Source organism: Mustela nivalis, assembly GCF_964662115.1.
Source record: "Mustela nivalis genome assembly, chromosome: 2".
NCBI classification, from domain to species: domain Eukaryota; kingdom Metazoa; phylum Chordata; class Mammalia; order Carnivora; family Mustelidae; genus Mustela; species Mustela nivalis.
The window spans coordinates 46598930-46624205 of record NC_139021.1 but is presented as its reverse complement, the minus strand read 5'-3'; the positions used below and the strand labels follow the sequence as shown (position 1 = coordinate 46624205).

The window sequence follows — 25276 nt, the reverse complement described above, 5'->3', positions numbered from 1 at the left end:
CTCTTACTTGATACCAGTGTAGTACTTAATATTAATACACTGCAGGTATGCCCTAGTGATATAGAACTAATTTATCCAAGAAAACCATCCTGGTGACAAATATCCACTCCCTGGGAGATCTTTGAACAGCTCCCCTCCCCTTCAGCAAAAAAGGTAAGTCAGCCAAGTCTAGGAGTTTATATCATGGGCATATTTTGAAAAGATCAAGTCTGAAGTAAAGTTAGGTCTGCAGGTTACTTTTTATGGCCCTTTCTCTTTGTCCAGTTTTCAAGAAATCCTATTTGGGTTACTATCCTAGCATATTTGCATAGATTATACATGAGGCAGTTTATTGCTGGTAGGTAGTCTTCCCACCAATACCATTTGGGATTGGTCAAATTTATTGGAATTCTTGAATGGCTCTAAAGGGTGAAGAGATATACTTGACTCTATTGTGGAGGTGTTAATGATACATAGCTTGCATTAAGATTTACATATTAATAGTATTCTGGACAAACCCATATATTAAAAAGGTGAGTGTTCATTATTCTAAGGGAGATGTAGCAATGTGCTCCATTTAATTCCCCAACAAGTGTAGTAGTTGGTTCCTGCCATCCTCCTTCATCATAGCTACCAGTCCATTTGCTATTCAGACCCCCACTCATTTTTACTTGCACAAGACATTATCCACATGCAGTAAGAAAGACAGGGAGTAAGGAAAGTCTCAGGTTATTGAAGGGGCAAAGTGTTCATTTGTGACCAGATGAAATAATGATTGCTGTCCAACACTATCCTTCTAGGCTAACTAATCTCTATGCTTCTCTCATCACCTTATTCTTCTATCTCTTCTCCCCATTCTCCTCTAGGGAATTCTTCTAGTCTGGTGAGGGTGGGGTGAGGTGGGCATCTCTAGTTTCTACTCTTTCATATTATTCCTCTTCATCGATGAATACTAAATGGCTTGGTTGCTTAAATAATGGTGTGTATAAGGGGAGGGGTAGAGGAAAGGCAGAGGAGTTAGAAAAGAGTGCAGTACCTACACAAAAATGCATACATGACTTGATACCTTTAAAATATTATATTGGGCTTGAGAAAGGAAGAAAGGATATCTGAAAGAAACAAAACGACATGCTATAAAAGGCACTTTGGGATTGACTGCATGTTTTGTTATGAGTTCTAGCAGATCTTTATGAATATTTTAGATTACTGCAAGATACGTAGATTTTATTCCAAAAATGTTGGGATTTAGTGAAATGTTTCAAGAAGGAAAATGATTTGTGTTCCAGAAAGACTGCTCTGTCAATCTTTGACCCTTTCCATGCAGTTGACATTGGATTCTAGGGTAAAAATTGAGGCAGATCTCAATTAGAAGGCTATTGCAATAGCCTAACTGACAGGTAATACTACTCGTTTTAGTGCTATAGCTTTAGATATTGAAAGATGTAGTCTGAATTGGCTATATACTGATGGCAGAATCTAAAAAGACTTGCCTGATGAACTGGACATTGTTGTCAGGAGACAGGAATGAATAATAATTCCTACCTAGGTACTTTTCCTGAGGAGTAGAATAAAAATTGAAATAGGGATACTTTGGAGAGATACTTTTGAGATTCAATTGAACACCCAAATGAAGATATTTGGGAAAGGGGTTGATACTCATGCGGAAGATGCAATATGAGGGGCATGAGCACACAAATATTAATGGAAGTGATAAAACTGAGTAAGCTCACCTAAGGAGAGAACATAAATACAGAAAATAGGAGAACCAAAGGATATGGCCCTGACAGAAAGGCAGCAGTGAAAAAGTCAGCAAAAAGAAATAAAACCAGGTATGTCTAAAGATGAAATTATGTATTTCAAGTAGGGAATAGTCAGACATTAAAGTTGCAAAGATGACAAGTAAGAAAAGAACAGGAAATTGGCAATTCATTTTGGCAAGATGCAGGTCACTGGTGAGAATTTTCAGTGGAGAGGGAGAGAAGACTAGCCTGATTTTTAAAGTTTAAGGAGGAAATGGATGTAAAGAAGTCTGTAAAGGCAATTCCTTTAAGGAGTTTCTTTGAAGGGGAGCCAAGAAATGGAGAATAACTGTAAAAGAACTGAAAGAAAAGAAATCTAAGGTCAAGAGATGGTTCAATGTTTTTAAATTTTAAAGATGGGTAATGTTAAAGGAGTATATTATGGTGATGAGCATGTTCTGGTATATGTGGAACCTGCCAAAGGAAAGACCAAAGTGGATTACTCTTTTCTGCTTCCAGACAGTAAACTTCTGCAACTGAAATTAATTCAGACATTAAAAAAAAAAAAAAAAAAGAAAGAAAAGAAAAACAAAACCAAACCAAAAAACCCCTCAATAAGAAAATGTTTAGAAGTCCCTTAGTGAACTTCTGTGGTATTTAACAATGGTTTTCATTTCATCCTAGCTAAGTCTTAATTCATGTGATATTTTGTAACATTGTACAACTGAAGATACATTATGGAAAGAGAGGAGAAGACTTAACAGATACTTGCCACTTTAAATATTGCCTGAGTAGTTTTAAAGAAATCAAATCTTGTAAAGAGCCTCTAAACTAACAGAAGATTATAACCACTTCTTAAAGGTTAGGTGAATTTAATGTCTCTTGCCTTAAGAGAAAAGTAGCTGATGAAATTATTTGAAAATCCCAGAAAATGAATGTAGCAAAATTAGATGATGATATACAAAAATCTTGCTACAGACTAAGTAAAGATCAAGGCTTAGGAAGTCGAAAACCTTTTTTTTGTTGGAAGATCATTAATGTGTGGAACAGGCTACCAAAGAAAGCAATAAAATCTTTAACTATGAAAATGAATTTAAGCATTTGGACTGTATAGATAAATCCTTCAAACATTAGCTCTGTAAGTAGAGAGATCACTAAGAACCATATGGGCTCTTATTTTGTAAAAGCATTATTTCAGCAGGGTAAAGGATGGAAAAGAATCAGTATTTTTATTTTAAACCAAAAATTGGTCTTTTTTCAAAGATAATTAAAATATTACATAAGTAAAATCTATTGCTATAATAATCAAGCTAATATGAGAAACAAGTCAGCCTGAAAAGATTAGATGTACTTAACCGTTTTCAGTAATTTGATCATAAGGCAGTTCTGTTTCCTTTGACACTTATAAACATGACAACACAGAAGGCTAACAATACCTTCTTATATATTTCCAAATTGAAGAAGACCATACAGGAAAATATTTCAATACTTCAGATCCCCAAACGCTCCTTTATCTCCCAAATATCCAGGTCACTAAGAAAAATTGGCTTTATTTACCTCTTAAAATCATTCGGTTGACAATTGTCATGTTGCTCACTGTACTTGAAAATTACTCACCCATAACCCACTAATTCCCAGCTCCTTTGCTGATAAAAGTTCCCGCATGAAGTTAGGCACAGGGCAATCAGTTAACTGGAACAAAACTTGTATCCATTTAATGACAAGTATTAATTCCAAAACAAGGAAGCTTTCACGTCAAATTAAATGCTAAAATCATAAGATTTTATAATTTTTATGTCTCTGAAAGCTTAATACTGATTTTTGTGCTATGAACAAAAAAAACAAAACCTCTCAAATACTGATTTTTTTTTTGAGGCAGAAAAAGACAGAAATCTCCCCCTGGTTTCCTTTAAATTAAATAGAATCATCGGCATTAAGAGTTTACAATCTTCTTTCTAAAGAGCTCATCTGATTTAAACACATAATCATAAAATTGCTTAGAAAGTCAAACTGTACAAAACGGACATGGACAAGAACCAACAAGGCAAGTTCAAATATTAGGAAGTACTCAAGATCTAATCAGGACCCATACAGAAGCAGAGTGAAAAGGGTCAGTGTAACTTAAGTGTCCAAGCAAGAGAAATAGTGCAAAAACAATCTTTTGGGCACAAGTTTTTTATATGCAAATCAGCTCACACACCATAATAAATTTGGGAATGATGTCAAAGTAGGATGGAAGTAGCCCTAGGTCACATGTTTCTCTCCCCCTTCCCCCTAACACCCAGTTAAGATTTTGCTTCACTAAAGAAAAGTAACTGAAAAAAGGATCCGGCCATGAAGGTGCAGCATGTCCAGAAATGCCCATTCACTGCCAGTCTTCCTGGGTCAGTTCAGTTTTGATTTGTGTCTCCAATTGGGCATTATTCCTTTGTTTCCAGAATCCAACAGCCTGAATGCTTCCTTACCACTCCTTCTAATGAGTTACTATCACTTTTTTTTTAAGATAACTTCCTGCATTTACTGTTGTATGTATGTATGTATGTATTTATTTATTTATTTATTAGAAATGTGACCTTTTTAAGTATTAGTATTTCTACTAAAGCACTGTTACTTGGGGCTCTGGTTAGAAAATCACACAGATCCTGTATAATCTGTTCTTAACTTTATTTTCCCATAGATCTATTGTTTTCAGTGTGAAATTTTGCAGAATACACTTTTTTTCAAAGCAAGATGTACATTACAATATAGCAAAGTGTCTGTAATATTCCAGCTCATAAGCTGAAATACAAAAAGAGAAAAAAAAATCACTAGCTGCCTTTATTATTATATCTAAGTCTTATTTGCAGGACAATGAGCAGGAATGTCAAGAGTTTCTACAGTACTCTGGTAATTATTTGATTGTGTGTGTGTGTGTGTGTGTGAGAGAGAGAGAGAGAGAGAGAGAGAGAGAAAGAGAGAGAGAGAGAGAACGAGAGCATGCACAACAGTCAGGGAAGGGGAGAAAGAGGTATTCCAGAGAGCCAGGGGCTAAAATACATGATGGCATTAATCCTTGCTATTTTAACTAGGTCACACTGTTCAATCAACATTCAAGGGTTATAAATATTCACCAAGGAGTCAAGGTTTTGAAGACTGGGAAATAAGGCCACATTTATGCACTAAAATGTGTCTCATATGCAACCCACTTTTTTCAGAAACATAGGTGAGACATGCCACTGTCTTTTTCAGAAGATGCTTATATATAGTTAACAAATGTGAACTAATAACCATATGAAAAAATGCTTATATATAGTTAACAAATGTGAAATATATATATAAAACAAATGTGAACAAAACAAGATCCAAGAAGGTTGTTTTGTTTCATGAGGTTGCAACAACTAGATGTTCTCTTTATTCTTTAAGGCTAATTTTGTGACTACCATTGACATATCATATAATAGATATCCTCTTAGTGTGTGCTTCCATCAGAGAACTCGCAAATACTTCAGAATAAGCAATATGTCTATATATCTCCAACACAATGCTTAGAATGCAAATGTTTGCTGAATGATTCAATCATATGAATAAACAATTAGAAAAAAATTTTTGCGCAAATACTGATCTTCATCTTAGTTTGTCCTATCTTAAATATCAGGTTCTAATATACTGTCCTCAAGGATATCCACACCCCAGTATTTTATTATGACTTTTTTCATAGTACATATGGTTGCTATTCTATTACACATCCTTCTGCATATGTCTATTATCACCACTAGATGGGGAGCTTTGGAAGGCACTCTCATGTATTTCCTAGAGATTATCATAATTTTTCTACCTAGTAGATGTTCAATAAATATTCTCTGAATATAATGTCTTTTTAAGCACATTAGAAACAATTACAAATAACAAAATTATCAATAGTGAAAATTTCACTGTTTTGGGGATCCAGTTTTAATATTCAATATTTATAACAATTTTTACATAAATGTCTATTTCCATGAGGGAGTTCAACATGCAAAATAAAAATAAACATTCAAGAATTTTAAAAAAATCTTTCGAATCATAAAGTGCTTATTTATATTATTGGTCATAATTTATAAAACTAGCAATTTCAATTTCTGGATGATTGAAAATTTCACAGAAACTTTTCTTCAGAGTTTGCAATCTAAAATACAAAGAAATAAGGTTTTAGAATGCTATCTTTTACAGTGCCCAAATTCTCAGATTTGGAATAGTCAAATCATGCTTAAGAATAAAATATATCTAATGGAAATATAGAGATGAGTAATTTCTTTATAGAAAAATCAAAGTTTATTGTATGCTGCAAGATGCTGTGACTTAATATGATGTAATGTTTGTGTTGACTTTCCCTTTGTGTTTTCTCTGCTCTTTCTTTAGTCCTGTAATTACATGGTTTAATGATTTATGATAGTAGTATCAAAACATTGGTTCAGAAGCAATAAAAGTACTTCATTAGACAGGAGCATTTTAACACAAATTGGAATGATGCAGAGAAGATTAGCGTGATCACTGAACAAGGATGACATGAAAAACTGGGAAGCATTCCATATTAAAAAAAATGAAAAAAAAAAAAAAAAAAAGTACTTCATTAGAAAGTTCTACTTACCTGCAACATCTTCTGGTGATGGAGAAGTGACACTGTTTAAAAAAAAAAAGTAAAAACTAAAAAAGCTTTTCAATAGCACTCTCAAAGCAAATGCCTCAAAGCAATTGATGCGTCCTATACTCTGGAACGGAACAGACCCTAACATTAAAATGACATTTTACAGCATATTGGTAAGTTTGAAATCAGTCATCCTATTTCCTGCTTAAGACTTCATCTGTTAAAATGCTTCTACTTTATCTTGAAGCAAACCAAACAGAGCACTCTACAGAATAGTATGTTGTTGGGCTCCTGGCCATCTGTACTATGCACACAAATGCACCCATCAACCACCATCACTTAATCTTTGGCTTTATTTAAGATTTTTTGTGATGGCATCAATCAATCTATTCTCCCCACCCCCAATTTTACTGAGACATAATTTATACATACATTGTATAAGTTAAAGTGTACAGCATAATGATTTGATACACTGCAAAATGATGGTCACAATAACATTAGCTAATAGCTCCAACACCTCATTTAGTTACCTTTTATTTATTTATTTTTTTTTTTTGTGGTGAGAACATATAAGATTCTACTTTCAGTAATTTTTTAAAAAGATTTCATTTATTTGAGAGTGAGAGTGAGTGAGAGAGTGAGCACACAAGCCAAGGGGAAGGGCAGAAGGAGAAGGAAAGGTGACTCCCCACTGAGCAGGGAGCCCAACATGGGGCTTGATCCCAGGACCCTGGGATCACGACCTGAGCTAAAGCCAGATGCTTAACTGACTGAGCCACCCAGGTGCTCCTGCTTTCAGCAATTTTTAAGTATATAATATTGTTAACTGTAGTCACTATGTTCACATTAGATCTCTAGGACCTATTTATATCTGGAAATTTGAACCCTTTCACCAGCATTTTCCTATTTTCTATACTGGTAACCCCTTGTAAGCATACCTATATTCTCTATTCCTATGAATTTGGCTTTTTCAGATTCCATGTATGGGGGGCACCTGGAAAGCTCAGTCAAGTTAAGCAACCAACTCTTATTTTCAGCTCGGGTCATGATCTCAGGGTTGTGAGATCAAGCCCCACATCGGGCTCATGTTCTGGTCATGGAACCTGCTTAAAATTCTCTCTCTCCCTCTCTCTCTCTGCCCCCCAACAAAAAAATATAAAATTATTTTAAAAAAATATTCCACATATATGTAAATGAAATCATACAGTATTTGTCTTTCTCAGAGGACTTACTTTACTTAGCGCAATGTCCTCAAGGACATCTCTGGATTTTCTTTTGTTTTATGGCTGAATAATGTTCCATGGTATATACACACCACCACATTTTCTTTATTCATTCACCTACAGATGGTCAATCTATTTAGATACTCAAATGTATGAAATAGAAGCACCATTCAGGTGAGACATTGGTCTTATACTCAATCTGTGCTTTAGAATCAATTGGCAAAATCTTTTAGAAAATATAGATTTCCAAGCTGCACCCTATCATTCTATTTCATTTGAGTGAAGCTGGGGCACAGAGATAAAATGCTGTTCCAGCAATTTTTAAAGAATAGCCAGAACTGAGAACCAGTCCAGTAGTGAAACATGGTCTGATTCGGCAGACCTAATGTCAATTGCCACTACAGACTCTTATTAGTTAAGACTTTAAAACAAAACTCCTATAGTTAATATCTTTTTTAAAAACTGATTTTACTGTAGGACTTCTAAGTTCTATAACAACAGTAAAGAACCTATTGCTCCACTACATTAAACAAACTATCTCAACCCTGCAAAGATGTTTATGAGTCAATAAAATTTCCTACTGTTAACAACACATAAATATATTTGCAACTTTAAAAGGAAATGTTATTTATAACTCTCACAATGGCAACTGCTTTTAAAAAATACTCAACGAAACATCTCTAGACCTATAATAATATTTATGTATCAAAAGGAGAAGGACATTAAAGAAATCCTTGCCTGCTTGCTTCCACAAGTTTTTCCGCTGATTGTCTAGTACCATCTATATGTATATTCTGCAAAACTCTGTGACACTTATCTGTAAAAACTAATAAGGAATAAATAAACTCTAAACACTACATATAACTGTTTATAAAAAAATAAATTCTTGGACGAATTGCTTCATTAGGCATTTAAAATGAAAATGTGAATTTTGCTTAAAAGAAAAATAGTATGAAAGAACAGCTTGAGGATGCAATGAAATAATGCCTTTTGAGCATATTACAGATATTCCATTTGTTACAATAGTGCAGATAGTCCATTAGTTATAATAACTATACTCTACCAAGGACCTGCAATCTGGTAAATCAGGACTGGGGGGGGGGGGGCATAAAATCAGCCAGAAACTGAGAAAGGAAAGTCATGTTAAAATTTGATTTTGGTTGGACGCCTGGGTGGCTCAGTGAATTAAGCCACTGCCTTCGGCTCAGGTCATGATCTCAGGGTCCTGGGATCGAGTCCAGCATCGGGCTCTCTACTCAGCAGGGAGCCTGCTTCCTCCTCTCTCTCTCTGCCTGCTTCTCTGCCTGCTTGTGATCTCTCTCTGTCAAATAAATAAATAAAATCTTTAAAAATTTTTTGATTTTGAAGAAATGGGCAGAGGCCATGAACAGACATTTCTGCAAAGAAGACATCCAGATGGCCAACAGACACATGAAAAAGTGCTCCATATCACTCGGCATCAGGGAAATACAAATCAAAACCACAATGAGATATCACCTCACACCAGTCAGAATGGCTAAAATCAACAAGTCAGGAAATGACAGATGCTGGCGAGGATGCGGAGAAAGGGGAACCCTCCTACACTGTTGTTGGGAATGCAAGCTGGTGCAGCCACTCTGGAAAACAGCATGGAGGTTCCTCAAAATGTTGAAAATAGAACTGCCCTATGACCCAGCAATTGCACTACTGGGTATTTACCCTAAAGATACAAACGTAGTGATCCAAAGGGGCACGTGCACCCGAATGTTTATAGCAGCAATGTCCACAATAGCCAAACTATGGAAAGAACCTAGATGTCCATCAACAGATGAATGGATCAAGAAGATGTGGTATATATACACAATGGAATACTATTCAGCCATCAAAAGAAATGAAATCTTGCCATTTGAGACAACATGGATGGAACTAGAGCGTATCATGCTTAGCGAAATAAGTCAAGCAGAGAAAGACGGCTATCATATGATCTCCCTGATATGAGGAAGTGGTGATGCAACATGGGAGCTTAAGTGGGTAGAAGAAGAATCAATGAAACAAGATGGAATTGGGAGGGAGACAAACCATAAGTGACTCTTAATCTCACAAAACAAACTGAGGGTTGCTGGGGAGAGGGGGCTGGGAGAAGGGGGTGGGATGATGGACATTGGGTAGGGTATGTGCTTTGGTGAGTGCTGTGAAGTGTGTAAACCTGGTGATTCACAGACCTGTACCCCTGGGGATAAAAATATATGTTTATAAAAAATTTAAAAAAAATTTGATTTTGGTCAAGGATGCCAATAGTATGAGCATCCTTGATGCTCTTCCATCAGTTAATCACCTATCGGTGGCACCCAGAATTCAACACTGCTAGTTCATAATGTCTTTTACAACTGGAATTTTCCATTAGATTAATATGGTATAGTAAGATGCTATTATAAATGAAATTGAATGCTCAAAACAATGAATCATGGAACACTGCATCAAAAACTAATGATGTACTGTATGGTGACTAACATAACATTAAAAAAAGAAATGCCTTCAGGAAAACTAACAATGGTTTCTATATATCAAGAATATGAGTTTTTTAAACAGGAAATATAAAAAATGTGTAAGTAACAAAATTTGCCACCCCCAAACATATCTTTTTGGTGTGTGAATTATTTTAGGCTCATTATTTTTAAGAAACAGAAGACTCAAAAAGAAAAAAAAAAGCAAAACAAAATAAACCAAAAAAAATGAAACAGAAAACTTAAGAGGTTTTTCTTTTTTACATCCCCCACCAACTGCCTAAAAGAATTTAGATAGACAACGTGCTCCAGGAAGGGAGCTATAACCCTGGATAACTACAGTAAAATATGAACTAAGTGTGATAGAAGAGAGGAAGTTAGCAAAATCTATCTGTTAAAATTCCTCTCTATGTTCCATTATTTCCATTGGTCCAGGAAACATTTGTTTACCAAATATTTACTTTTCATCATCCTTTGAATTGTCTTCCTTCTCTTTGAAGTCCCAGACTCCTATTTCTGCTCCTTGGCTCTGGATGGCATATAAGCTCAATTGCCTGATTACCTGTGAGCCTCAAATTCTTACAGAGCCTCTGGATATACAGAATTAAACTTGATTTTCTCCTGTTTATCTGTTGCAAGTCAATTTAAGTCTTAGACAAGACAAAAGAGCTTTGAAGGTCAAAGGTAAATTTTTCCTATCCAACAAACAGAACTTTTAGTTTGAGGGGTTTTGCATCAATTTTACAGGGATTCAATTCTATAGGTATGTTAAGGCATATGCCAAGTCTAAAAACTAAAGCTGAGCTTCCAACTCACCTAAGGCTGCCCAATTCGTACCAATTGCTTTTTCAAAAACAACAGAAAAGGCCATCATTGCAAAGTGATTTTGTCACCTTCTAGATAAAAGTGTTCCATAAATTTGGATTTACCAGTGTGAGGCTGTAATGGGGAGAGCCAAGCAGTTATTTATGTACTTCCAATTCTGTGCTGATGCATTACAGTGTATATAAGCCACTCTTTCTTACTTCAAATACTTCACTTTAAGTTACTGCAGCTGTTTAAAACTAGAATGCTGAAAGGTATTGAAAAACCAGCTATTTTTCTACTACAGAAAATAAAAACTTTCCACAAATAGGCTAAAAACAGAATAGAATGGAAAAAATGTTATTAAAGAAGAATTCAAAAGTTCTAGAGCTGCCACACATTGTCATACTTGCATAGATTATACTGATTTCTGGCCTTTTTCTCTTAAGGCCACGCTTTCCAACTTTGTTTACATATTAGAATTGCCTGTGGATTTTTTTTTAAGTAATAATTTACAAGCTTCATCCCCAGAAATTTGGACTTAATTAGTCTAGGGTGAGCATCTGTATATTTTTTTCCTTATTTATTTATTTATTTGGCATCTGCATATTTTAAAAGCACCCCAGGAGATTCTAACGTATAGTTAGGGTAGAGTCCATTGCCTCATAGTACATCAATGAAAGCATTTTCTACAAACCTGAAAAGGTAATATTAAATTATAAATACCCCAAATCCCATGTGACCTGCAGTACCAATATTAAATTGGTCACCAGATTATGTAAGTTTGTTTGGTAGAAAATCTCTTCGATCCCTTTTCCAGACTTGTTAAATCCTACTATTATTCAGGGAGCCTGGGTGGCTCAGTCATTAAGCATCTGCCTTCGGCTCAGGTCATGATCCCAGGGTCCTGGGATTGAGCCCCACATGGGGCTCCCTGCTCAGAGGGAAACCTGCTTTTCCCTCTCCTTCTCCCACTCCACCCGATTGTGTTCCCTCTTTTCCTATGTCTCTCTCTGTTTAAAATCTTTTTTAAAAATTCTACTATTATTCATATGATCAGGTAGGTTCCTGATTTAATGCCAAATCATCTGTACTCTCCACAAGGCTTCATCTAATCAAGAGACTTTCAAGGGGAACATATATAAGGGAAGGGAAAAAATTCAGTCATGGTTGGAGGATTCCTTATGCCTTCTACGTGACACGTAAGGGCCATATCACTTAAAAAGGAGTGAAGAGCTCCATTCATACACATATGATCTAGGAGGAAAGTATTAAAGGGTTTGTACAATTTTATTTATTTGTTTATTATGTTATGTTAGGCAACACCTAGTGCTCACTGCAACACATGCCCTCTTTAATACTCATCACCAGTCAACCCATCTCCCCTTCCACCCCCACCACCCATTCCTCTGAAACTGTCAGTTTGTTTCCTGGAGCCCATAGTCTCTCATCGTTCATCTTCCCCTCTGATTTCTCCCCTTCATTTTTCCCTTCCTTCTCCCAATGTCCTCCATGCTATTCCTTATGTTCCACATGTGAGTGAAACCATATGATAATTGCCTTTCTCTGCTTATTTCACCTAGCATAATTCCCTCCAGTTCCATCCATGTTGATGCAGATGGTGGGTATTCATCCTTTCTGATGGCTAAGAAATATTCCATTCTATTTATGGACCATATCTTCCTTATCCATTCATATGTTGAAGGGCATCCTGGCTCTTTCCACAGTTTAGCTGTTGTGGACATTGCTGCTACGAACATTGGAGTGTATGTGCCCCTTCTTTTCACTACATCTGTACCTTTGGGGTAATACCCCATAGTGCAATTGCTGGATCATAGGGTAGCTCTATTTTTTATTTTTTGAGGAACCTCCATACTGTTTTCCAAAGTGGCTGTACCAGCTTGCATTTCCACCAACAATATAAGAGGGTTTCCCTTTTTCCACATCCATGCCAACATTTGTTATTTCTTGCCTTGTTAACCAGTGTAAGGTGGTATTTCAATGTGGTTTTGATTTGAATTTCCCTGATGGCTATGATGTTGAACATTTTTTTCATGTGTCTGTTAGCCCTGTGTATGTCTTCTTTGGAGAAGTGTTTGTTTATGTCTTCTGCCGATTTTTTGACTTGATTATTTTTTTGGGTGTTGAGTTTGAGAAGTTCTTTATAGATCTTGGATACCAGCCCTTCATCTGTAATGTCATTTGCAAATATCTTCTCTTAGTCTGTGGGTCGCTCTTAGTTTTATTCACTGTTATTACCTTTGTTGTGTAGAAGAAGCTTTTTATCTTCATGAAGTCCCAAAAGTTCATTATTGCTTTTGTTTCCCTTGCCTTTGGAGATGTGTCATGAAAGAATTTGCTGTGGCTGATGTTGAAAGGATTATTGCCCATGTTCTCCTCTAGGATTTTGATGGATTCCTATCTCACATTGAGGTCTTTCATCCATTTAGATTTTATCTTTGTGTATGGTGTACACAAATACTTTATGTGGAAAACGCAAAAGACTTCATTCCCAAATTTCTAGAACTCAAAGAGCAATTCAGTAATGTGGCAGGATACAAAATCAATGCATAGAAGTCAGCTGTACTTCTATACACTAACAATGGGACAGAAGAAAGAGAAATTAAGGAATCGATCACATTTACAACTGTTTCAAAAACCATAAGATACCAAAGGAATAAACCTAACCAAAAAGAGAATGGATCTATACTATGACAGAAAATGAAGAAGACAAAGAAAGATGAAAAAACATTCCAAGCTCATGGATGGGAAGAATAAACATTGTCAAAATATCTATGCTGCCCAAAGCAACACAAGGCTGGGGACATCACATTGCCTGATTTCAAGCTATATTACAAAGCTGTGATCACCAAGACAGCATGGTATTGGCACAAAAACAGACACATAAATCAACTGGAACAGAATAGAGCCCAGATATGGACCCTCAACTCTATGGTCAACTAATCTTTGACCAATCAGGAAAAATATCCAATGGAAAAAAGACAGTCTCTTCAATAAATGGTCCTAGGAAAATTGGACAACTATATACAGAAAAATGAAACTCGACCATTCGCTTATACCAGCTAAGGAAAAAAAAGAAAAAAAGAGGTCATCACATGGAAGTTATTTTCCTTCACTCTAAGTTTGATCAACATGAAATCCCAAAGTATTTGCAAATGTAAGTAAGGAAGGTAACTTTAGTGGCATTTGAAATGCATTTGGCACACCTATTAATCACGGGCCAAAACTCATCTTTTTTTCAGTCATGGTGATTTGATACTTCTGCTCTTCCTTCTTTGCCCCTCCCCAATCAGGATTCTGTGCTTGTGCCAGAGCAAAGTGTTTAGAGCTATCTGACTGTATAAGAATCCTTTACACACACACACACACACACACACACACACACACACACTTTATAAATAAGGGATCTATCACCATATTAACATAGCATTTAACTTTATTTATTCTTTGAGGGCCTCTCAACATAGACTACATCCTCTCCAAGGGGCCAAACTTACTTAAATTCTAGAAGGCAAACCTTGGATTTCTACTCTGCAAAACCACAAAAACCATTTCAGGCTTCTAAATGTGTTACTATTCTTTATGGAAGAATGGTTAAACATCTTTTGACCCAAATGTAGTGTTAAATTTTGACTTCTGTTAACCTAATAGCTGAGTTAATACACTTTATATAGTAACTTTAGGTAATCTAGGCTATTAAAGGTGAATTTTAAGTATCTCTGCATTATTCTTATATATTGTTTAAAATATAACAGATGTGGCTTCAGAGTTATAAATATTCCAGCCTATCAAAACCACCAAAAAAATTTCCAAGATAATTTTTTTTCTGGTTCTAGTTTTTCAGAATGATATATATTTCCAGTGTCTAGCTCTTCTAAAGATGGTGATTGGGTCTCTTTAGTCACTACACAAATTTGATGGGTTGAATATAGAACAGTAAGAAGACATTTATATTCATGTGAAGTTCAGTCAGAAAATCTAGCATGGCATCTTTGGATACTAGTAAACTAACCCTTGATTTGAACTGGTAAATGAAGGGGGAAAAAAATCAAACAGTCATTCTATTTTTCTATCTAATCTAACCTGTACTACTAAGTAAGAAAAGGGTAAGTTTCTCTTTATAGAAGTGTTAACAGCTGGGCACCTGGGGGGCTCAGTTGTTAAGCAGCTGCCTTCAGCTCAGGTCATGATCCTAGGATCCTAGGATCGAGCCCCACATCAGGCTCCCTGCTCTGCGGGAAGCCTGCTTCTCCTCTCCCTCTCCTTCTGCTTGTGTTCCCTTGTGTTCTAGCTGTCTCTCTCTCTCTGTCAAATAAAGAAAATCTTTTAAAAAAAGAAGCATAAAAGTTAATAAATGAAAAAGACTGATCAAATATCATCATTTTGTTATCCTACTGAATTAATGGATTTATACACTTGAAAACTTCTAAAGAAAGGCAGCCAGGCCAGGAAGAATGTACTAACAGTAATGAAGATGGAAATTCAAAGAGCAGGTCATGAAAGGTATCTGTATCGTGAGATGAAGAAAACAGAAAGAGGAACAAGTTGGACTAAAGGATAATCAATTCATTGTATGATATACTGAGTCTAAGATGACACATCCATGGGAGATGTTAGATGGGTTTTAAGGATCACAAGACCAGAAAAAATGATCCAATCTGAAGATATATTAAGAAAGCTGGTAGTATATAAATGGTAGCTGTATATAAATGGTAGCTGAGGTTTTGGCGTTAATAACATAGGGAGACTTGAAATAAAAGTTGGATGGCTGGGAACAGAGGAGTATGATTAATAAAGGGAATGAGAGCAGGAAGAAGGAACTGAAGGTGTATTTTGCTGCCTTATATATTTATATTCAGCTGACCCTGGTATAAACACTGTATTCTCTGTTTACAGTGGACTTTTGCAGATGTGTACACTCTGAAAAACCTCTGTCCAGCAAGGTACAAAGGAAATTGTAATACTGGGGCCAAAGTGTCTGGAAATAAATCATTACCCTAGATTAAAGTCTTCTCATGCATAAGACATTATTGCATGGTTCTGGGTGTTGATTTGGATCATCTGAGTCTGAAATAGTTAGCAGTTGGTTAATGTGTAATACTGAATACAATGAATATATTGTGTAATATAATGCTAACTTTAGATGTGATTTGACAAACTGGTTTTCAGTTATTTCTCAGTGAATTTTACGGAGGATTATTAGGGGATACTATTAAGTACTGCGAAAGATAGTTGGGTATATTCAGGTCTTGAAGTTTGTCAAATTCCATTTTACATTAGATTACTAATGGCTCATTTCCAACAGCTCCTAAATTTAAAATTAATCATATTGAAAAATGGGTTTTTATTATAGACAAGGCAGTATTTACAGAATGGAGAGGTCTTAACATGCTCAGCTATTTTCTGCTCTCCACACCCCCAAACATTAAAGGACTCTTATAACATAATTAACATATGCTAAGAAAGATAATCATAATTAGCAGAAAAATTTGCTATACTGTTAAAGATCTGAACTACATAAGCCAAATTCTAAGGAAAACTGTAAAAGTTAATGGACTGAAAGGACTGATCCTTGCCTTAACAGAATGAGGTAAACCAGCCAAACTCTTCCAGAATTTTTAGAAAAAAGATATAATTGCAGAAATAAACTCACAGTCATTTCAGTACATTACAGAGATTACAAAGTTGAAGGGAAGAGAGAGGGAAACAGCAGCTCATTGACTTGTACTGACCCTCATAGTACCTTATAAGTGCTTTTCTCAATATAATTAGTGAAAGCCCCTCTGAAAACACAAAATAGAAGTCTGCCTCTTCTTTTTCCTTTTGAAATGAAAAATGGCATTATCAATCAATCAAAAATAACTAAACTGATAAGATCCAGTTTTCCCAGGACCACTTGCTAAAGAGATTATCCTTTTCATATCGTGTCATCTTGGCACCATTGACAAAGACTATTTTACCATATAAGCATAGGTTTATTTCTGAACTTTCTATTCTGTTTCACTGGCTTACATGTCTCTTTATGACAATATCATACTGTTTTGATTACTATAGCTTTGTAATATGCTTTGAAGTCAGGAGGTATGAACACTCTTTTTGTTTATTTTCTCTCATGATTATTTAGACTATTCAGAGTCTTTTATGATTCCATATGAATTTTAAGATTTTTCCTAATTCTAAAAACATGCAATTGGATTTTGATAGGGATTGCAATGAATCCCTGGATCCCTTTAAGTACTATGGAAATTTTAACACTACTATGTCTTTCAATAAATGAACACAGGATATATTTTCATTTATTTGTGTCTTCATTAATTTATTTCAGCAATGTTTTATATCTTTCAGTGTAGAAGTCATTTCCTCCTTGCTTAAGTTTATTCTTGAGTATTTTATTCTTTTTGATGCGATTGTAAATGGGATCATCTTCTTGATTTTCTTTTCACATCACTTGTTGCTAATGCACAGTCGAACAACTAATTTTTCTATATATAGAAGAGTGATTTTTGTACATATGCAAAAGTAGGACCTTATCTTACACCATACACAAAAATCAACTCAAAATTATTAAAGACTTAAACCTAAGACCTGAAGTTCTAAAAGTCCTAGGAGAAAATATAGGGGGAAAACTTATAACAATGGCCTTAACAATGATTTCTTGGCTATGATACCAAAAGCAGAGGCAACAAAAGCAAGCATAAACAAGTGGGGCTACATCAAAATAAAAAGCTCTCTGTGGCAAAGGAAACAATAAAAAAAGACAAAGGCAATCTAAAAATGGGAGAAAATATTTGTGAACCATATATATAATAAGGGTTAAATATCCAAAATGTATTAAGAACTCCTGTAACTCAATAGAAAACACATACACACACACACCTCAAATATCCTGTTATAAAACAGGCAAAGAACTTGAATAGCCATTCCTCTAGAGATGATATACAAATGGCCAACTGGTTTATGAACATATATCCAATATCACTAATAATTAGGGAAATGTTAATCAACCTGAAATGGGATATTGCCTCACAGGGGCATTATAAAAACAAAACAGACAATATAGCAAATGTTAAGGAGTTTGACTAAAAGCTTTAAAAAATATTTCCTCTGTAATATTAGTTTCTATAATAAAGAATTTCTCTCAAATTAAAGTATTTGAATGTAAAACAAAACAAATTCTAGCTTCCTAAGAATCATGGGGAAACCATGGCATAGAAAGCCTAGAGGAGATCAATTAGAACCTTTGGAAAACAAAACCAAATCTAAGTAATTCCTGAACACTGATATGTAAATTTATAGTAAAGTACTAAAAATTATTCTCAAAGGGGAAGATATATATTATATGAAAGCATAAAAATACACCCTATTGTATTATTTCAGGCTGCCATAATTAAATACCACAGATTGGTGACCTAACACAATGGAAATTTATTTTCTTACAGTTCTGGAGGCTAGAAGATCAAGTTAAGATGTCTCCAAGTTTGGTTCCTCCTGAAGCTTTTTTCTCCCTGTCTTGCAGATGACTGTCTGTTTACTGTGTGTTCCTGTGGCTTTATTCTCAGTATGAACTCATCTCTCATATCTCTCCCTCTTCTTATAAGGATACCAGTCCTACTGGATAAGGGATAATGAGATCATTTTAACTTTATCACCTCCTTAAAGACCTGACCTCCAAATATGGATACATTTTGCCGTAGTGGGGTTTATTACTTCAACATATGAATTCTGGAGGACAAAATCCAGCCTATAATACCTATACACATACTAATGTTTGGACAATAAATGTAAATGTTTTAAATCTTTAAAGAGAGGATGGGGCGCCTGGGTGGCTCAGTGGGTTAAGCCTCTGCCTTCGGCTCAGGTCATGATTCCAGGGTCCTGGGATCAAGCCCCACATCGGGCTCTCTGCTCTGCAGGGAGCCTGCTTCCTCCTCTCTCTCTCTCTCTCTCTCTCTCTCTTTCTCTACCTGCCTCTCTGCCTGCTTGTGATCTCTGTCCATCAAATAAATAAATAAAATCTTTAAAAAAATAAGTAAATAAAGAGAGGATAAAGTTAGAGAGGTTAGAAGCAATACCTAAATACCTAAGTAATATATGCAATTTTCATTTGCATGTTTTTTTAAAAAAAAATGGTTTAAAATAAACACTAGAGAAAGTTATAGCACTGAATGATCATAGTAACAACAGTCTTAAAAAAGAGTAGAAAATTATACTAAATTGGACCAATAGCTTTTTAAAATGATTTTATTAGCCAGGATCCTGGCTAATAAAGAAAAGATAGCATGTTAGAAAGAGCCTAATTTAAGAAAGGTAGCAAAGAAATTATTTATAAAGAGGTGGGCAGGCATCAGGACAAAATAACAAAGGTGATAAAGCCCCCACAGACTAGCAAAGGGAGAGATTATCACCTCCTCTAGTTCTAGACTAGCAAATGGTATTACAAAAACCTTCAGAAGCCATAAATAATGCAGTCATTCCAGAGCCTGGGGTGGATAGAAGAGAGAGGGAGAAATAAATACTTGTCTTCATATTCCTCAGATCTCTTGCAAAACCATCTCATTGGGGCTCAAGTCAATCACCAGCCAGAGACAAGGGGAGGCAGTCTCCAGGGCTCAGCTTTCTGGAGCACAAATGCTCCAGAAAGGAAGGACAGAAAAGGAAGCAGGAATAGATAAAGAGGAAAGGGAACTTGGAGATAGAGAAGAACCAGCAACTACCACCTCTTTATTCCAATCAGCATCCATTCCACCGTGTGCATGTGTGTGTGTGTGTATACACCTGACCCGACTTAGGGAAAACACAGGTGCCATGAGATAATGTACAGGGTGACTGCTGTCCTCAACTTAGGGAAAACATAAAATGTCATCAAATAATATATTGTGACAGTGTAATTTCAATTCAGCCAGACTTGCCTGGAACTGAAACTGTAATGTTAGCTTAGCACCAAGACATTCCCATTATTTAACACAACTAAATAATACAAAACATAGCTACTACAGTTCCCAATCTGTAGATGATCATGAGGCCTAAACTGGTATCACAATATCTTTCTTCTACCATATGTTCATGTTCTCCATATCTTCTTCCAGCTTCAACCAACTGGTTGGTTGATTTTTTTTTTTTTCTCTCAAGGAATAAAATCTTCATTCCCATAATTTTTTTTAAGACTTTTTATTTATTTACTTGAGAGAGAAAGAGAGAATGAGAGGGAGAGAGAGAACATGAGAGGGGAGAGGTCAAAGGTAGAAACAGACTCCCTGCCAAGCAGGAAGTCAGATGTTGGACTCGATCACAGAACTCCAGGATTATGACCTGAGCTCAAGGCAGTTGCTGAACCAACTGAGCCACCCAGCACCCCTTCCATAATTCTTTTGATTCAAATCAGGTTTACATACTTTTATAAAAACTGATAAAGTGAATAATAATTAATATTTACTGAATACTTCTCATGTGTGTTATCACAGTGGCAAGAGATATCATGTTTCTCATAATGCACATGGCTTTTGGACTATTACAGGCAAAAAAATTATTGCTTCCAGGGACGCCTGGGTGGCTCAGTTGGTTAAGCAGCTGCCTTCAGCTCAGGTCATGATCCCAGCGTCCTGGGATCGAGTCCCACATTGGGCTCCTTGCTCAGCAGGGAGCCTGCTTCTCCCTCTGCCTCTGCCTGCCATTCTGTCTGCCTGTGCTCGCTCTCTCCCCACCTCTCTCTCTGATAAATAAATAAAATCTTTAAAAAAAAATAAAAAATAAAATAAAATAAATTATTTCTTCCATTTTTAACAATGAAAAGAAAGCATAAATAATAAACTGTAAAATGATATTAATAACACATAAACACTTAAACTTTTAAAATAAAAATTGAATATTTCTGTATATATTCTTAGAATTTTGTGAGCATTTGCTCACTGACAGACCGTTTACTCATCCACTATCTATAATAATCTATTTAAAGCCAAATCCTGACAATTTATAATTTGCCTATATTTAACAGCAGATATAGACAGGAATTCATGAATGAATATTGGTTTAAAATCCTTCATTTAAAAAGATCTCTCATGAATCATCATTGAAGTTGTAAAAACAACTCGATTTAAGATGTTAATGCTTTCAGACTGATGGAAAACTATTTGTGACTTGTGCTATATTTTAGCACTTTAGATAAAAACACAATAAATCCTTCTTTGATGTTGTCCTCCCATACTTAGGAAATCTTTTATTTGAGTAAGTACATAAAATTGAGTGCATGAATCTTGTAGGTTGGGTTTCCCAGGTATCAGATTCTGGATTGAAAATTAACATGCAACAAAGTGTCTAGTTCTCTCAGGATCAAAACCTGTGGTAAAAAGGGAAGGAAGTAAGAAATCGGTCCTCTACCAACCTGTGGGGAGCTCTGAGGCTGAGATGGTTCCTTAGAATTATCCCCTTTTGGTATAGGGGGCAGGGTTTTCATACCACCAGGATAATTACTAGATGAAACTAGTGCCAAAAGGAGTACATGCTTTAACAAAACAACTCTCTTTAGTTGAGACAATTCCCAAAGAGAACAAGTGTCTAGTCCCTCCTGTCCTGAGGGAGGTTCTCAGCAGCATGCTACAGCAGTCACAGGAATCCACATGATGCATCACATAGATCCACCTACTTAATATTATATGTGGAAGCAGCACCATATAATGGTCATAGATTTGGGGTGTACAGTGTATCCTATGGGATGGTGTCCCATACTACAACATACCTTCTCCAAAACAGAACCTCAGTTGATCCTTCAGCAGACCATGTCTCTATTGTAGCAGGCTGTCAGCATCTATGAAGTACAGTATGGGATAGTGGCTCTCATGGTCTTGTGGCTACCACGTACATTTTTTGCTATAGAGTGGGTCTTTTCGTTCAAGATCTTTTTATGTAAGATGCCACATCAGTGAGTAAAAAACTCTGCAAGATCTTGGATAGTGGGACTATTTGATACCATGTGACCAAAGAGGGCAAAACAGTACTGAGAAGTATGAATTCCAAACAAAATAAATCACTGCCCCTCAACTTCCTTCCAAGTGGCCTATTGGAAAGAGACAGATAATACTGTATTGGGGATTCTGCACTATTCTATGATGTGGACAAGTAGGATATTAAGCAGCAATAGCAACTAGATCAGCCTTGGTAAATGACAGTCTTGTTCCATGCATATTGTCTATCCCTATTGCTATGACTACTGCATTTATGAGTACATTATGTCAATACTGGGGTGACTTATAAGAGAGACAAGCTGATGTCAACTGGTTGACTCCCTCCAACCTTGATACTCACAAATAATAATTACAGTTGCCTGGCTTATGATGTTTCAGACCCACCACCTGACTTCTTGTTTGGTGATCCTATCATCTCTATTGCTATTAGTAAGCCCTGCCTTGTAACAGACCAAAAAAGAACAAGTTCTGGCCAAAAGAAAGCCAACACTGAGTTTCTCAGTAATGTTGGTGCCCCTTTCACTTAGCTGCTTTAGTAGATGCAATGTTTTCTAAGCTCTCCCATGAAATATTGTCATCTGGTAGTTTTTTCTAGTCTTGCCTGATATACACATTCTAGCATGCTCACTTCTCTAACCCTTTTGTTCTTTCCTTGTCTTTCCTAGCACTTCCGGAATTTTTATTTCACATAGCATGGGCAATCACTTTTTGCCTTTTTGCATATTTCTAAGACCTATCCTAGTGATATTTTAGCACCATCTCCCAGTTATTTATTTTTTTTTTAGGGTGTTAACTCCTTATGCCAAGAGAATGTTCCCATACTGATAAATTCTCTTATGCAACTTCATGTTCCATCCACTTGATACATACTTTCACTAAACCCCAAACAACGGAGGATGTACATAGACTCAGAATACACTGGAATTAGGACAATATAAAAACCAAAATATGTAAAGGAATCATCATCTTTTTATCATAAACTATCAATATAATTTGGGCACAGAGCTATGACCTCAAAAGTCTAAACCAAATCAAAAAAGATTCAAAGATTTTTACTATATCCTTTCAAACTACTATGCTGTTATAAACAAAATAAAAATACAACAAATAAAGTGGGGGGGGGGAAGAAAACCATGAACTATATGAGAGTTAAAGTGTCAATATTTTCAGATACTACAAGCTTTTAAAATCAATAATATAAAGTCAAATATTTGGATGAAAACAAAGAATAAAGAGAATGCATTAAAGAAAAAATACAAAAGACCTATAGAACATATTTTATAGTAACAAATAAATAGTTCTAATCATGGCACCAACTCTAGCTGTGTTAATTTATTCAACATAAACTATCTTACTATGCCTCAATTACTGATCTGTGAAATTAGGATTAAAATTAGTCATGAATTTATAAAGTTTCTACGGGATTGTATAAAATAAATATGTAAAGTACTTACACTGTTCAATTAATGTTGACTATAATTTATCATAATGTTACAAATTTTACCCCCAAGTCAAAAACATTTTAAAAATAACCACTATTCGTAAAGATGTATGCGAATGTGCACTTATATATTACCTGTGATTATGTAAGACAAAATTAGTGTCTAAGAGTTAAATTTGAAATTTTATGTCAGAATGTATTAGGTAATACTGTTTGCAATAATACTGAAGTAGAAACAGCTGAGAAGTCCAATGGGGAAGGGAATTTTGGCAAAAACAAAAAACAAAAACTGTAGTTAATGCATACAATGAAAACTTTTCAGCCATTAAAATGATACTGTAGAATAATGCATAACATTTTAAAATACTCATGTTCTTATTTGACAAACGAGGGTTATATGGCCTATAGATAAATGTAAAGAGTAAATTTAAATTTACACATGTTTTTCTCAAGGGGATATATTATAAGTTTTATTTATTTTCATTGAAACATATTTATAATATACTTTTTACATTAATTTTTAATAGTTGGCAAAGCAAGACAAAATCTAGGATTTAGAGCAATCAAGATCAATGACAGCCTGCTTATTTCCAGCATTATCATGAAGTTAGAGCAAAAATTAATAAGGATATTTATTCCATTAAAATTTACTGGCTGTTTTTGAAGAGCAGTTTATATGTCATGGTAGAAGATTCCAGATTGCAATAAGTAAACAACTAGATCCAAAACAAAGGAGAAAAAGTATACATAACATATTCAATAAAATGGATTATGAAGAAAATAGGGGAATAAAGGTAATTAGTAAGAAGGAGTGGAATACAGGGAATATTCGAGATGTTGTTTTTTTCCCAAATTTTTTTGTTCTGTTTGGTTTTTGGTTTTTGTTCTTTTCTTTTTTTTTTCCTTTTAATATATAAAGGAAATGAATGTGTTTGGAGAAGAAATCAATGGAGAGAGTTGAATAAATTGACAGGTGCACAAGGAGCAGTGATGAAATACCCAAAAGAGAAGAAATGGGGTGAGATATAGACCAAAGTATCATAAACTTCAACCTGCATATGAATCCCTGGGCTATCTTATTAAAATGTCTTCAATAAGTCTGGAGTGTAACCAGAGATTCTGCATTTCTAACAAGCTCCGAAGTGATACTGATACCACTATTCTGTAGACCTCAGATTAGCAAGAATCTAGACTATTGGTTCTCAAACTTGTTGGACACTGGAATCACCTGAAGAACTTTTAAAAATGCTTAAGTTTCACCCACAGATATTTGATTTCATTACTTTGGGTGAGGTTTGACAGTTGGATTTTTTTAAATGGCTCAGGTGATTACAATGTGCAGCAGAGTTTGAGAACTACTGATCTGGGCCACAGATAGCGAGAAAGACAGGAAAACACGACTTTCACTGTGAAAAGAAAAAGATAAAGACTGGTCCAGATACAGATACCAGTGAGAACATGAGAAAAGAGCAGGTTGATGAGAAAGTCTGTGTTTTTATCAAAGTAGTAAAACATACATAATTTTTTTAAGTCCTATGCCATTTATAATAAGAAATAGCAGTGCAGATCCTGACATACCACCCCATCCCCAATTCTCTCTCCCCAGAGGCATCTATTTTCAAATGTTTTAGATGTTTCTTCTGATCATTATCTTTAGATGTCCAAGTAAGTTTTCCTCTTGCTATTTTTTTTTTCACTTTTCTCTTTTTTTCCATATCATTTGTTTGGTAGTTTTCTCAAATGTCTGGTTATCACTGGATGCTCATTCACATTAATGAAGAAACATTACAAAGCTCATTAGAAGCTTGCTGTATTCAAGTATGTCTGGTTAATAGCATTTACCAGCAGTGTGACCAGGCAAAAATTTGGTCTTTTTGTTGGGAGACTCCCAACTTAGATACCGATAAGTATCTATAAACACAATCTCTTGGATGGTCAATTTCCCCAGAAAGCTGTTTCTACAAACTCTATCCCCATTCCCCACACAGCATATGCCTGGATGTCAGAATTCTGGGAGCCAACTGG

At 35.4% G+C, this 25276-nt stretch overlaps 2 long non-coding RNA genes across 2 annotated transcripts in view; both read right to left on the bottom strand.

Annotated features, from left to right (window-relative positions):
• LOC309860476 overlaps nucleotides 1-3418 on the bottom strand; it is a 155575-nt gene extending 152157 nt beyond the window's left edge. Inside the window, exon 1 of the long non-coding RNA XR_014309395.1 lies at nucleotides 3336-3418. This is a non-coding gene — a long non-coding RNA (uncharacterized lncRNA). The remainder of the gene's footprint in view (nucleotides 1-3335) is intronic.
• Nucleotides 3419-5640: 2222 nt separating this feature from the next.
• Nucleotides 5641-25276, bottom strand: part of LOC309860479 — a 47290-nt gene continuing 27654 nt past the window's right edge. The window contains exons 2-3 of the long non-coding RNA XR_014309396.1: nucleotides 6325-6356; nucleotides 5641-5862 (exon numbers count right to left, since the gene is read on the bottom strand). This is a non-coding gene — a long non-coding RNA (uncharacterized lncRNA). The remainder of the gene's footprint in view (nucleotides 5863-6324; nucleotides 6357-25276) is intronic.